The sequence below is a fragment of the Anolis sagrei genome, chromosome X (genome assembly GCF_037176765.1).
Source record: "Anolis sagrei isolate rAnoSag1 chromosome X, rAnoSag1.mat, whole genome shotgun sequence".
NCBI lineage: Eukaryota > Metazoa > Chordata > Lepidosauria > Squamata > Dactyloidae > Anolis > Anolis sagrei.
This window is the reverse complement of record NC_090034.1, coordinates 4,109,573-4,124,289: the sequence shown is the minus strand read 5'-3', so window position 1 is coordinate 4,124,289 and position 14,717 is coordinate 4,109,573. Positions and strand designations below refer to the sequence as shown.

General features: G+C 39.8%; 1 protein-coding gene across 1 annotated transcript in view; it reads right to left on the bottom strand.

Annotated features, from left to right (window-relative positions):
* Positions 1-14,400, bottom strand: part of LOC132780017 (ATP-sensitive inward rectifier potassium channel 12) — a 64,991-nt gene extending 50,591 nt beyond the window's left edge. Inside the window, exon 1 of the mRNA XM_060783542.2 lies at positions 13,688-14,400. The gene's annotated coding sequence lies outside the window, so the exon portion shown is untranslated. The remainder of the gene's footprint in view (positions 1-13,687) is intronic.
* Between the last annotated feature and the right edge of the window lie 317 nt (positions 14,401-14,717).

Below are 14,717 nucleotides of genomic sequence, written 5' to 3'. Positions count from 1 at the left end.
ATACACACACACACACATATATATATGGCGTGGGAATATGTTTGGACACTTTGCATTTTAACATTTGTAGACTGCATTTGTAGATTATAGATTAGATTGTGTATTATCTATATAAATAAAAATGTAATGTTCATTTGTGATACCATCAGAACTCAAAAACCCCTTGTGATTTTGTGATATGAAATCCAGCATAGAGATCTCATTTGCTGTGACATACTGTGCTTTTGTGTCAATAATAATAATAATAATTAAAATAATAGAGTACGAATTTGGTATGAAATATGAAGAGTAGGAATTTGGTACGAAATACGAAGAGTACAAATTTGATACAAAATACAAAGAGTACGAATTTGGTACGAAATACGAAGAGTACGGATTTGGTACGAAATATGAAGAGTACGAACTTGGTACGAAATACGAAGAGTACGAATTTGGTACGAAATACGAAGAGTACAAATTTGGTTCGCAATATGAAGTGTACAAATTTGGTATGAAATATGAAGAGAACGAATTTGATACAAAATACAAAGAGTACGAATTTGGTACGAAATACGAAGAGTACGAATTTGATACAAAATACAAAGAGTACGAATTTGGTACGAAATACGAAGAGTACGAATTCGGTTCGCAATATGAAGTGTACAAATTTGGTATGAAATATGAAGAGAACGAATTTGATACAAAATACAAAGAGTACGAATTTGGTACGAAATACGAAGAGTACGAATTTGATACAAAATACAAAGAGTACGAATTTGGTACGAAATACGAAGAGTACGAATTTGGTACGAAATATGAAGAGTACAAAATTTGGTACGAAATACAAAGAGTACGAATTTGGTACGAAATACAAAGAGTACGAATTTGGTACAGAATTCAAAGAGTACGAATTTGGTACGAAATACGAAGAGTACGAATTTGGTACGGAATACGAAGAGTAAGAATTTAGTACGAAATACGAAGAGTAAGAATTTGGTACGAAATACGAAGAGTACGAATTTGGTACGGAATACGAAGAGTAAGAATTTAGTACAAAATACGAAGAGTAAGAATTTGGTACGGAATACGAAGAGTAAGAATTTAGTATGAAATACGAAGAGTAAGAATTTGGTACGAAATACGAAGAGTAAGAATTTGGTACGAAATACGAACAGTACGAATTTGGTATGAAATATGAAAGGTACGAATTTGGTACAAAAGATGAATCATACAAATTTGATACGAAATACGAAGAGTACGAATTTTTGTACCGAATACGAAGAGTACGAATTTGGTACGAAATACGAAGAGTACGAATTTGGTACGAAATACGAAGAGTACGAATTTGGTACAAAATACGAAGAGTATGAATTTTGGTACGAAATACGAAGAGTACGAATTTGGTACGAAATACGAAGAGTACGAATTTGGTACAAAATACGAAGAGTACGAATTGTGTACAAAATACGAAGAGTACGAATTTGGTACAAAATACGAAGTGTATGAATTTGATACAAAATACGAAGAGTACGGATTTGGTACGGAATACAAAGAGTACGAATTTGGTATGAAATACGAAGAGTACGAATGTGATACAAAATACGAAGAGTACGAATTTGGTACGAAATACGAAGAGTACGAACTTGGTACAAAATATGAAGAGTACGAATTTGGTACGAAATACGAAGGGTATGAATTTGGTACGAAATACGAAGAGTGCGAATTTGGTACACAATACGAAGAGTACGAATTTGATACGAAATACGAAGAGTATGAATTTGGTACGAAATACGAAAACTATGAATTTGGTACTAAATACGAAGAGTAACGATACTCTTGCACATCCTTAATAGATGCACAGACGGAGTCAGCAGTTGACGCAGACTGTAAAACAAGCCCATCGGGTTTCTTTCTAAGAATCCGCAGCAAAAATAGATCCTCGGCTTGCAGTGTTTACCAAGCAGGTGGCCGGATCCCAGAACCAAGACAGGTTTTGAAACACACTCCAGCACAAAGCACGACGTTGCAACTTTCCCTGCGATTGCACTTTCTCTCGTCTGGATCGCCCCAAAATGTCGTCTCGAGGTGCTACTCCGTCTAGAGCCTCGTCTCCATCTTCAGATCTCTTGCTTCTAAAGATAACCGGTTATTCTTGGTCCAAAGCAAGGGAGTGAGATCTTAAGGTGGGGAAGGCATTTGCATTGGCAGTCCTTGCACAAGACTGCTGCTGCTTCTATTTCGGGAGTGCAATGTCTTTTTTTGGTGCGTGGTTTTGCATTTGTGGGAGTGTGTAGATCTCCCATGTTATAAAGTACAGCTCGACAAGAGGATGGAGATATACCTTGTTAGACAAGACTCTGAATAGAATCATAGAGTCATAGAATCAAAGAGTTGGAAGAGACCTCCTGGGCCATCCAGTCCAACCCCATTCTGCCAAGAAGCAGGAATGTTGCATTCTAATCACCCCTGACAGATGGCCATCCAGCCTCTGTTTAAAAGGAGCCTCCACCACACCCCAGGGCAGAGAGTTCCACTGCTGAACGGCTCTCACAGTCAGGAAGTTCTTCCTCATGTTCAGGTGGAATCTCCTTTCTTGTAGTTTGAAGCCATTGCTCCACTGCGTCCTAGTCTCCAAGGAAGCAAAAAACAAGCTTGCTCCCTCCTCCCTGTGGCTTCCTCTCACATATTTATACATGGCTATCATATCTCCTCTCCTTCTCTTCTTCAGGCTAAACATGCCCAGCTCCTTAAGCCGCTCCTCATAGGGCTTGTTCCCCAGACCCTTGATCATTTTAGTCGCCCTCTATAGGAGATATAGACATACACTCACCTGAGAAATGACTACGAAACTATGGCTATAATATCTCCTCTCATCCTTCTTTTCTTCAGGCTAAACATGCCCAGCTCCTTAAGCCGCTCCTCATAGGGCTTGTTCCCCACACCCTTGATCATTTTAGTTGCCCTCTATAGGAGATACAGAGATACACTCGCCTGAGAAATGACTACGAAACTATGGCTATCATATCTTCTCTCATCCTTCTCTTCTTCAGGCTAAACATGCCCAGCTCCTTAAGCTGCTCCTCATAGGGCTTGTTCTCCAGACGCTTGATCATTTTACTCGCCCTCTATGGGAGATATAGAGATACACTCGCTTCAGAAATGACTACGAAACTATGGCTATAATATCTCCTCTCATCCTTATCTTCTTCAGGCTAAACATGCCCAGCTCCTTAAGCTGCTCTTCATAGGGCTTGTTCTCCAGACCCTTGATCATTTTAGTCACCCTCTATGGGAGATATAGAGATACACTCGCCTGAGAAATGACTACGAAACTATGGCTATAATATCTCCTCTCATCCTTATCTTCTTCAGGCTAAACATGCCCAGCTCCTTAAGCCGCTCCTCATAGGGCTTGTTCTCCAGACCCTTGATCATTTTAGTCGCCCTCTATAGGAGATATAGAGATACACTCGCCTCAGAAATGACTACGAAACTATGGCTATAATATCTCCTCTCATCCTTATCTTCTTCAGGCTAAACATGCCCAGCTCCTTAAGCTGCTCTTCATAGGGCTTGTTCTCCAGACCCTTGATCATTTTAGTCACCCTCTATAGGAGATATAGAGATACACTCGCCTGAGAAATGACTACGAAACTATGGCTATAATATCTCCTCTCATCCTTATCTTCTTCAGGCTAAACATGCCCAGCTCCTTAAGCCGCTCCTCATAGGGCTTGTTCTCCAGACCCTTGATCATTTTAGTCGCCCTCTATAGGAGATATAGAGATACACTCGCCTGAGAAATGACTACGAAACTAGCAAGCAAAAGTAAATGCTCTTGGACTGATCGCAAGGATGCATCTACATTACAGCTTTAATCCAGTTTAATGCCACTTTAACCACCATGGTTCAGTGCTATGGCTCATAGGAGTTTTAGGATCCATCTACACTGCCATATAATCCATCTTCAGAATGCAGACTAAGGTCCCTTCTACACTGCCATATAATCCAGTGGATAATCCACATTATCTGCTTTGAAGTGGATTATATGAGCCTACACTGCCATAGGATCCAGTTTCTGAATCCACATTATCTGCTCTCCCAACCCTTTGAAAATTTAAGGTCAGAGGCTTTCCTATCCGATTTCCAGTATAGCCATCTACATATATTATCTATCTATCTATCTATCTATCTATCTATCTATCTATCTATCTGAGTATTGTCGAAGGCTTTCATGGCTGGAATCACTAGGTTCTTGTAGGTTTTTTCGGGCTATATGGCCATGGGCTAGAGGCATTTCTCCTGATGTTTCACCTACATCTATGGCAAGCATCCTCAGGGGTAGTGAGGTCTGTTGGAAGTAGGAAAAATGGGTTTATATATCTGTGGAATGGCTGGGGTGGGGCAAAGAGCTCTTCTCTGCTGGAGCTAGGTGGGAATGTTTCAACTGACCACCTTCATTAGCATTTGAAGGCCTGGCTGAGCCTGGGAAAATGTTCTGTTGAGAGGTGATTAGATGTGCCTGGTTGTTTCCTCTCTGCTGTTTTGCTGTTGCAATTTTAGAGTTTTTTAATACTGGTAGCCAGATTTTGTTCATTTTCACGGTCTCCTCCTTTCTGTTGAAATTGTCCACGTGCTTGTGGATTTCAATGGCTTCTCTGTGTAGTCTGACATGGTGGTTGTTGGTGTGGTCCAGCATTTCTGTGTTCTCCAATAATATGCTGTGTCCAGGCTGGTTCATCAGGTGCTCTGCTATGGCTGACTTCTCTGGTTGAAGTCGTCTGCAGTGCCTTTCATGTTCCTTGATCAGCTGAATAAAATCCCACATTTTCTGCTTTGAACTGGGTTATATGGCAGTGTGGACTCATATAACCCAGTTAAAAGCAGACATTGGGGGATTTTCCGCCTTGATATTCTGAGTTAGGTGGCTGTGTGGAAGGGCCTTAAGTCAAAGCATGTGTATAGTTCTGTATGTATGTTTTAAGTTGGATAATGAAGACTCTGTGTGCCATGTTTGGCCTAAATCCATGTAGTCATGTAGAAGCAATTGTGGTACCAACCAACATACATGCATACATACATACTTTGATATACATGCATCTGATGCATTTCTAGGCCTGAATTTTCATTATTATTATTATTATTATTATTATTATTATTATTATTTCACTCTGAACATCATTCCAGAGATATTTAAACCCCATTTGCCTAGTTTCCAACAAACCTCACAACCTCTGCCATAGATGTGGGTGAAATGTCAGGAGAGAATGCTACTCGAAGATAGGTAGTCTGCCCAGGAAATCCACAGCAACCCACTGATTCCAGCCATGAAAGCCTTCGACAACAAAGTATGATTATGTTTATTTCACAACCTCTGGGGATGCCTGCCACAGATGTGGGCAAAACGCCAGGAGAGAATGCTACTCAAAGATAGGTAGTCAGCCCGGGAAAACCACAGCAACCCAATGATTCTAGCCATGAAAGCCTTCGACAACAAAGTATGATTATGTTTATTTCACAACCTCTGAGGATGCCTGCCATAGATGTGGGCGAAACGTCAGGAGAGAATGCTACTGGAAGATAGGTCGTCAGCCAGGAAAACCCACAGCAACCCAGTGATTCCAGCCATGAAAGCCTTCGACAACGAAGTATGATTATGTTTATTTCACAACCTCTGAGGATGCCTGCCATAGATGTGGGCGAAACTTCAGGAGAGAATGCTACTCGAAGATAGGTAGTCAGCCCGGGAAACCCACAGCAACCCAGTGATTCCAGCCATGAAAGCCTTCGGCAACAAAGTATGATTATGTTTATTTCACAACCTCTGGGGATGCCTGCCATAGATGTGGGCGAAACGTCAGGAGAGAATGCTACTCAAAGATAGGTAGTCAGCCCGGGAAAACCCACAGCAACCCAGTGATTCCAGCCATGAAAGCCTTCAACAACAAAGTATGATTATGTTTATTTCACAACCTCTGAGGATGCCTGCCATAGATGTGGGCGAAACGTCAGGAGAGAATGCTACTGGAAGATAGTTAGTCAGCCCGGGAAACCCACAGCAACCCAGTGATTCCAGCCATGAAAGCCTTCGACAACAAAGTATTATTATGTTTATTTCACAACCTCTGAGGATGCCTGCCATAGATGTGGGCAAAACGTCAGAAGAGAATGCTACTCAAAGATAGGTAGTCAGCCCGGGAAAACCCACAGCAACCCAGTGATTCTAGCCATGAAAGCCTTCAACAACAAAGTATGATTATGTTTATTTACATCCCACTTTTCCTCTCTATAAGGAGACTAACATTAAAAGCATAACAAGACTATGTAAAATATACAAATATATATATTTATGTAAATTGATATGTATGTTGTTGTTTATTGTTGTTTGATCGGTTATGTTTGTTATAATTTGCTTTTATATGTTGGGTTATTTTGCGTGATTGTGTTTGTATTTGTTGTTGGATTTAATATTTCTCGTTTCGGCTGCTGGAATCCGCCCAACAGACAATACGTCGGAATAATTATAATTAAGTCTTATCATCATCATCATCATCATTATTAAAACAGTATTAAGCATAATTAGTATTATAAACAATTCAGGTTAAAGCCACAAAACCATAGGAAACCACAGCAGCCCCTGGCATGGCCTTAAAAAGCTTCTTCAAATTCCATCGCATGGAGCCATGACGGTTAAAGTGGTGTTAAACCGCATCAATTATACTGTGTAGATGCAACCATCCACTGAGAAATGAACTTTCATACTGATGTGGATCTCTACATCAATATATCTCTATATCTCTCTCTATATATATCTATATCTATATCTATGTCTATATCTATCCATCTATCCATCCATCCATCCATCTATATATCTATCTATCTATCTATCTATCTATCTATCTATCTATCTATCTATCTATCTATCTATCCATCCATCTATCTATCTAACTGTCTATCCGTCTTTCCATCTATCCATCTATCCATCTTTCCATCCATCCATCTTTCCATCTATCCATCTTTCCATCTATCCATCTAACCATCTATCCATCTATCCATCTAACCATCTATCCATCTAACCATCTATCCATCTATCCATGTAACCATCTATCCATCTATCCATGTAACCATCTATCCATCTAACCATCTATCCATCTAACCATCTATCCATCTAACCATCTATCCATCTATCCATCTATCCATCTAACCATCTAACCATCTATCCATCTATCCATCTATCCACCCATCCATCCATCCATCCATCCATATCTATCCATCTATCCATCTATCTATCCATCCGTCCATCCCTCCATCCATCCATCCATCCATCCATCCATCCATCCATCCATCTATATCTATCCATCTATCCATCCATCTATATCTATCCATCTATCCATCTATCCATCCATCCATCCATCCATCCATCTATCCATCCATCTATATCTATCCATCTATCCATCTATCCATCTATCCATCTATCCATCCATCCATCCATCCATCCATCCATCCATCTATATCTATCCATCTATCCATCTATCCATCCATCCATCCATCCATCCATCTATCCACCCACCCATCCACCCATCCATCCATCCATCCATCCATATCTATCCATCTATCCATCTATCTATCCATCCCTCCATCCATCCATCCATCCATGCATCCATCTATATCTATCCATCTATCCATCCATCTATATCTATCCATCTATCCATCTATCCATCCATCTATCCATCCATCCATCCATCTATATCTATTTCTAGGCAGTCCCCAAGTAATGAACAAGATAGGTTCTTTAGGTTTGTTCTTAAGTTGAATTTGTATGCAAGTCGGAATAGGGACATTTTTAAGTGTAACTCCAGATAGATAGATAGATAGATAGATAGATAGATAGATAGATAGATAGGAGCTTTGGATAGTTCTTATCTATCATATATAGATAAGAGCGATATATGTGTGTTTGTGTGTATATATATATATAAGATTATATGTGTGTGCATGTGTATGATAGATATATGTGTGTGTATATATGATAGATATATGTGTGTATACGATAGATATATGTGTGTATATATATGACAGATATATGTGTGCATATATGATAGATATATGTGTGTATATATATATGATAGATTTATGTGTGTATACGATAGATATATGTGTGTATATATATGACAGATATATGTGTGCATATATGATAGATATATGTGTGTATATATATGATAGATATATGTGTGCATGTATGATAGATATATGTGTGTGTATACGATAGATATATGTGTGCATATATATGATAGATATAAATGTGTCTATATATGATAGATATATATGTGTGTATATGAGAGATATATGTGTGCATATATGATAATGTGTGTATATATATGATAGATATATGTGTGTATATACGATAGATAATATATGTGTGCATATATATGATAGATATATGTGTGCGTATATATGATAGATATATATGTGTGTGCATATATATGATAGATATGTATGTGTATATATATGATAGATATAAATGTGTCTATATACAATATATATATATGTGTATATATCATATATATACACACATATATATATATCATATATAGACACATTTATATCTATCATATATATATGTGTGTGTGTGTGTGTATGATAGATATATGTGTGCATATATGATAGATATATGTGTGTATATATATGATAGATATATATATGTGTGTGCATATATATGATAGATATGTGTGTCTATATATGATAGATATGTGTGTATGTGTGTATATATGATAGATATATGTGTGTGTATATATGATAGATATATGTGTGTGTATTTCATCCGTTCATGCTCAGCATTATTTTTAAATTTTAATGATTACATTTGGCCCAGCCATAGGTTTTTTTAAACGTCGCTGTGTTACTGTTAACGTTTATTGCTTATTTTTTGTTATGAGTTTTATTTTATTGTTTTGTATTATTTGTTGTTATTGCTTTTATTATTGATGTATTGTGGGCTCGGCCTCATGTAAGCCTCACCGAGTCCCAGGGTATAAATATGGAATTGTTATTATTATTATTATTACTATTACTATTATTATTATTATTATTATATGTGTATATATATATGATAGATATATGTGTGTATATATGTGTGTATATATGATAGATATATGTCTGTGGATATATGACAGATATATGTGTGTATATATGTGTGTATATATGATAGATATATGTCTGTGGATATATGACAGATATATGTGTGTGCATATATGTGTATATATGATAGATATATGTCTGTGGAGATATGACAGATATATGTGTGTATATATGTGTATATATGATAGATATATGTGTGTATATATATGTGTATATATGATAGATATATGTGTGGATATATGATAGATATATGTCTGTGGATATATGATAGATATATATGTGTATATATATGTGTATATATAATAGATATATGTCTGTGGATATATGACAGATATATGTGTGTATATATATGTGTATATATGATAGATATATGTCTGTGGATATATGATAGAAATATGTGTGTATATATATGTGGATATATGATAGATATATGTCTGTGTATATGATAGATATATGTGTGTATATATGCATGCACATGCACACACACACACAGCTGGAATTACACTTAAGAAATGTATCTGTTCCAACTTACATACAAATTCAACAAACCTACTGAACGTAACTTGCTCATAACTTTGGCAACAGACTGACTAGATATATGACTAGACTGACTAGACATAGATATATGTCTGTGGATAAATGATAGATATATGTGTGTATATATGCATGCACATGCACACACAAACACACACACAGCTGGAATTACACTTAAGAAATGTATCTGTTCCAACTTACATACAAATTCAACAAACCTACTGAACTTATCTTGCTCATAACTTTGGGGATGGACTGACTACCTGTCTGTCTGTATATATAGAGAGAGAGGTAGACACATAAACATATATGCTTATATATGCGCATGCCTGCATTTGGTGGATCCGAGCATTTCTTGCTTCTCAAGTTCTCAGTCTCCGAACCTTTTGACCGAGAGAAGTTTTCCCGTAGAAGCCGCCTGGAGCTCTGGTTCTGTGCCTGATTTGAGGATGCCAATCTTGTAATTAGTATTAGTTAATTAAGTGGCTGCGAGGAGGCTTGGCAGCAGAAGGCCTTGGCAGATGCCTCCAGGGTTTGGCCCCCCAGCTTTCTCCTTTTTCCTCCCAGACTAAATGGTCGCAGGAAGTGGCTCTCCTGAATCACTTGCTATGAGATGGCTCTTTTTTCTTGCAATCTATCTAGAACAGAGGTTCTCCACCTTCCTAATGCCGTGACCTCTTGATACAGTTCCTCATTTGTGGTGACCCCCAACCATAACATTATTTTCGTTGCTACTTCACGACTGTCATTTTGCTACTGTTACGAATCGTCATGTACATATCTGATATGCAGGATATGTTTTCATTTACTGGACCAAATTTGGCACAAATACCCGATACGCTCAGATTTGAATACTGGTGGGGTTGGAGAGGGATTGATTTTGTCATTTGGGAGTTGTAGTTGCTGGGATTTATAGTTCACCTACAATTAAAGAGCATTCTGAATTCCTCCAACGATGGAATTGAACCAAACTTGGCACACAGAACCCCCATGACCAACAGAAAATACTGGGAGGGTTTGGTGGGCATTGACCTTGAGTTTGGGAGTTGTAGTTCACTTACATCCAAAGAGCACTGTGGACTCAAGCAATGATGGATCTGGACCAAGCATGACATGAATGCTCAATATGCCCAAATGTGAACACTGGTTAAGTTTGGGAAGAATAGACTTGAGTTGTAGTTGCTGGGATTTATAGTTCACCTGCAACCAAAGAGCATTCTGAACTCCACCAATGATGGAATTGAACCAAACTCAGCACACAGAACTCCCTTGACCAACAGAAAATACTAGAAGGGTTTGGTGGGCATTGACCTTGAGTTTGGGAGTTGTAGTTCACCTACATCCAGAGAGCACTGTGGACTCAAAGAATGATGGATCTGGACCAAACTTGGCACAAATACTGGTGGAGTTTGGGGAAAATAGACCTTGACATTTGGGAGTTGAAGTTGCTGGGATTTATAGTTAACCTGCAATCATAGAGCATTCTGAACTCCACCAATGATGGGATTGAACCTAACTTGGCACACAGAACTCCCATGACCAACAGAAAATACTAGAAGGGTTTGGTGGGCATTGACCTTGAGTTTGGGAGTTGTAGTTCACCTACATCCAGAGAGCACTGTGGACTCAAACAATGATGGATCTGGACCAAACTTGGCACAAATACTCAATATGACTCAATGTGAACACAGGTGGAGTTTGGGGGAAATAGAGCTTGACATTCAGGAGTTGTAGTTGCTGGGATTTATAGTTAACCTGCAATCAAAGAGCATTCTGAATTCCGCCAACAATGGAATTGAACCAAACTTGGCACACAGAACCCCCACGACCAACAGAAAATACTAGAAGGATTTGGTGCGCATTGACCTTGAATTTGGGAGTTGTACTTCACCTACATCTAGAAAGCACTGTGGACTCAAACATTGATGGATCTGGACCAAACTTGGCACCAATACTGGTGGAGTTTGGGAGAAACAGACCTTGACATTTGGGAGTTGTAGTTGCTGGGATTTATAGTTCACCTACAGTCAAATAGCATTGTGGATCCACCAATTTAGTTATAATTGCTGGGATTTATATTTCACCTACAATCAAAGAGCTTTCTGAATTCCTCCAATGATGGAATTGAACCAAACTTGGCACACAGAATTCCCATGACCAACAGGGAATACTGGGTTTGGTGCTCATTGACCTTGAGTTTGGGAGTTGTAGTTCACCTACATCCAGAGAGCACTGTGGAGTCAAACAATGATGGATCTGGACCAAACTTGGCATGAATACTGGTGGAGTTTGGGGAAAACAGACCTTGACATTTGGGAGTTGTGGTTGCGGGGATTTATAGTTCACCTACAATGAAAGTGCATTCTGAATTTCTCCAACAATGGAATTGATCAAACTTGGCACACAGAACCCCCACAACCAACAGAAAATACTATAAGGGTTTGGTGCGCATTGACCTTGAGTTTTGGAGTTATAGTTCACCTACATCTAGAGAGCACTGTGGAGTCAAACAATGATGGATTTGGACCAAACTTGGCATGAATACTGGTGGAGTTTGACAACTCCCAAATGATAGACTTAGCCATTTGAGAGTTGTAGTTGTTGGAATTTATCGTTCACCTACAGTCACAGAGCATTCTAAATCCACCAGTTGAGTTATAGTTGCTGGGATTTATAGTTCACTTACAGTCACAGAGCATTCTGAATCCACCAATTGAGTTGTAGTTGCTGGGATTTATAGTTCACCTACAGTCAAATAGCATTCTGAATCCACCAATTGAGTTGTAGTTGCTGGGATTTATAGTTCACCTACAATCACAGAGCATTCTAAATCCACCAATTGAGTTATAGTTGCTGGGATTTATAGTTCACCTACAGTCAAATAGCATTCTGAATCCACCAACTGAGTTGTAGTTGCTGGGATTTATACTTCATCTACAGTCAAATTGCATTGTGAATCCACCAACTGAGTTGTAGTTGCTGGGATTTCTAGTTCACCTACAGTCACAGAGCATGATAGAATTGGGTCAAACTTCCCACATTTGGATGTTGTAGTTGCTGGGATTTATAGTTCACCTACAATCACAGAGCATTCTAAATCCACCAATTGAGTTATAGTTGCTGAGATTTATAGTTCACCTACAGTCACAGAGCATGATAGAATTGGGTCAAACTTCCCACATTTGGATGTTGTAGTTGCTGGGATTTATAGTTCACCTACAATCACAGAGCATTCTAAATCCACCAATTGAGTTATAGTTGCTGAGATTTATAGTTCACCTACAGTCACAGAGCATGATAGGATTGGGCCAAACTTCCCACATTTGGGAGTTGTAGTTGCTGGGGTTTATACTTCATCTACAGTCAAATAGCATTCTGAATCCACCAATTGAGTTGTAGTTGCTGGGATTTATAGTTCACCTACAGTCACAGAGCATTCTGAATCCACCAACTGAGTTGTAGTTGCTGGGAATTATAGTTCACCTACAGTCAAATAGCATTCTGAATCCACCAATTGAGTTGTAGTTGCTGGGATTTATAGTTCACCTACAGTCAAATAGCATTCTGAATCCACCAATTCATAGAATCATAGAATCCTAGAGTTGGAAGAGACCTCATGGGCCATCCAGTCCAACCCCATTCTGCCAAGAAGCAGGAATATTGCATTCAAATCACCCCTGACAGATGGCCATCCAGCCTCTGTTTAAAAGCTTCCAAAGAAGGAACCTCCGCCACTATTGAGTTGTAGTTGCTGGGATTTATAGTTCACCTACAGTCAAATAGCATTCTGAATCCACCAACTGAGTTGTGGTTGCTGGGAATTATAGTTCACCTACAGTCACAGAGCATTCTGAACCCCACCAATGATAGAATTGGGCCAAACTTTCCACACAGAACCCCCATCACCAACAGAAAATACTGTTTCTGGTGGTCTTTGGTGACCACTCTGACAGCCAGGTTGAGACACACTGATCTCTAAGGACCACATCAGGTGTGTGTGTAGGTGTCCCCCAAGCCTTCCTTTCCCATCACTTACCTCTCACTCCTTCGATCCCACCAAATCCCCGGTTTCCCGTGTAATTCCCAACAGGGTGGCGATGCTCAGGTCTCCTTCCACGTCCCATAAGACTTGGGCTGTGCCGAGCCTTCGGAGGAGAACCCACTGCTTCATCGTGGGCAAGAAGACAAACCCTCCACTCTCCCAGCCTTGTTTTATTCCTTTTCGTGGAGTGTCCAAATGTACCTGGAGACAGGGTTTCGAAAATGGCCCAAGAACATCCAGGTGTTGCCCTTTTGGGTTCACCCCAAGGGGCTCAGGAGGGGTTTGGAAGAGGCCCAAAGAGCCATCCTTTGCCTTCCTCGCTCCCACCCAAGAAAAAAGAAGTCTTCTGGCTTTGGATCCCACTTTGGTCCTGGATTTCAATCTGGGCTGGGTTGTGCTCCAGAAGAAGGTGCCGGCCAGGCTCTTGCGGTTGGAGTTGTGGCCACTTTCTTGGTGCCTCTGCTTCTCCTGTTGTGTTGTCCTCTCATTCCCCGGCTGCTGCTGCTGCTCCTTCTTCGTTGGCTATTTGATCCAGAGTGAACCGATGGTGATGATGATGTTGATGCTTCTGCTTCTGCGGTGGAGTGCAGTTCAGGAGCGCAGCCTGTCTCTTCCAGGGAGGAAGAATGTCACACAGGCAACAGGGAGATCCATCCAGAGCTCTCTCTCTCTCTCTGCTTCTCATCACACATAACACTGCACTCCCTCCTACTGCTGCGCTCAAGAACAGCAGCTTCCCAAGCACATCGCAGCCACATCAGACTCTTTCGCATGCCGTGCCACATTTCCTCCCCTTCTCCTATCTTGTCCTTCTTCCTCCCCACGCTCAACTCTTCCTTCTGTTCTCTCGGCACACTTCCGACTCAGCCGCTTTCCAAGTTTGCACCGGTTGCTAACTCTGGCCTCTTCCACACTGACATATCACCCAGATTCTCAACAACATTATTTTATTATAGAATCATAACATCCTAGAATCATAGAATCATAGAATCAAAGAGTTGGAAGAGACCTCCTGGGCCATCCA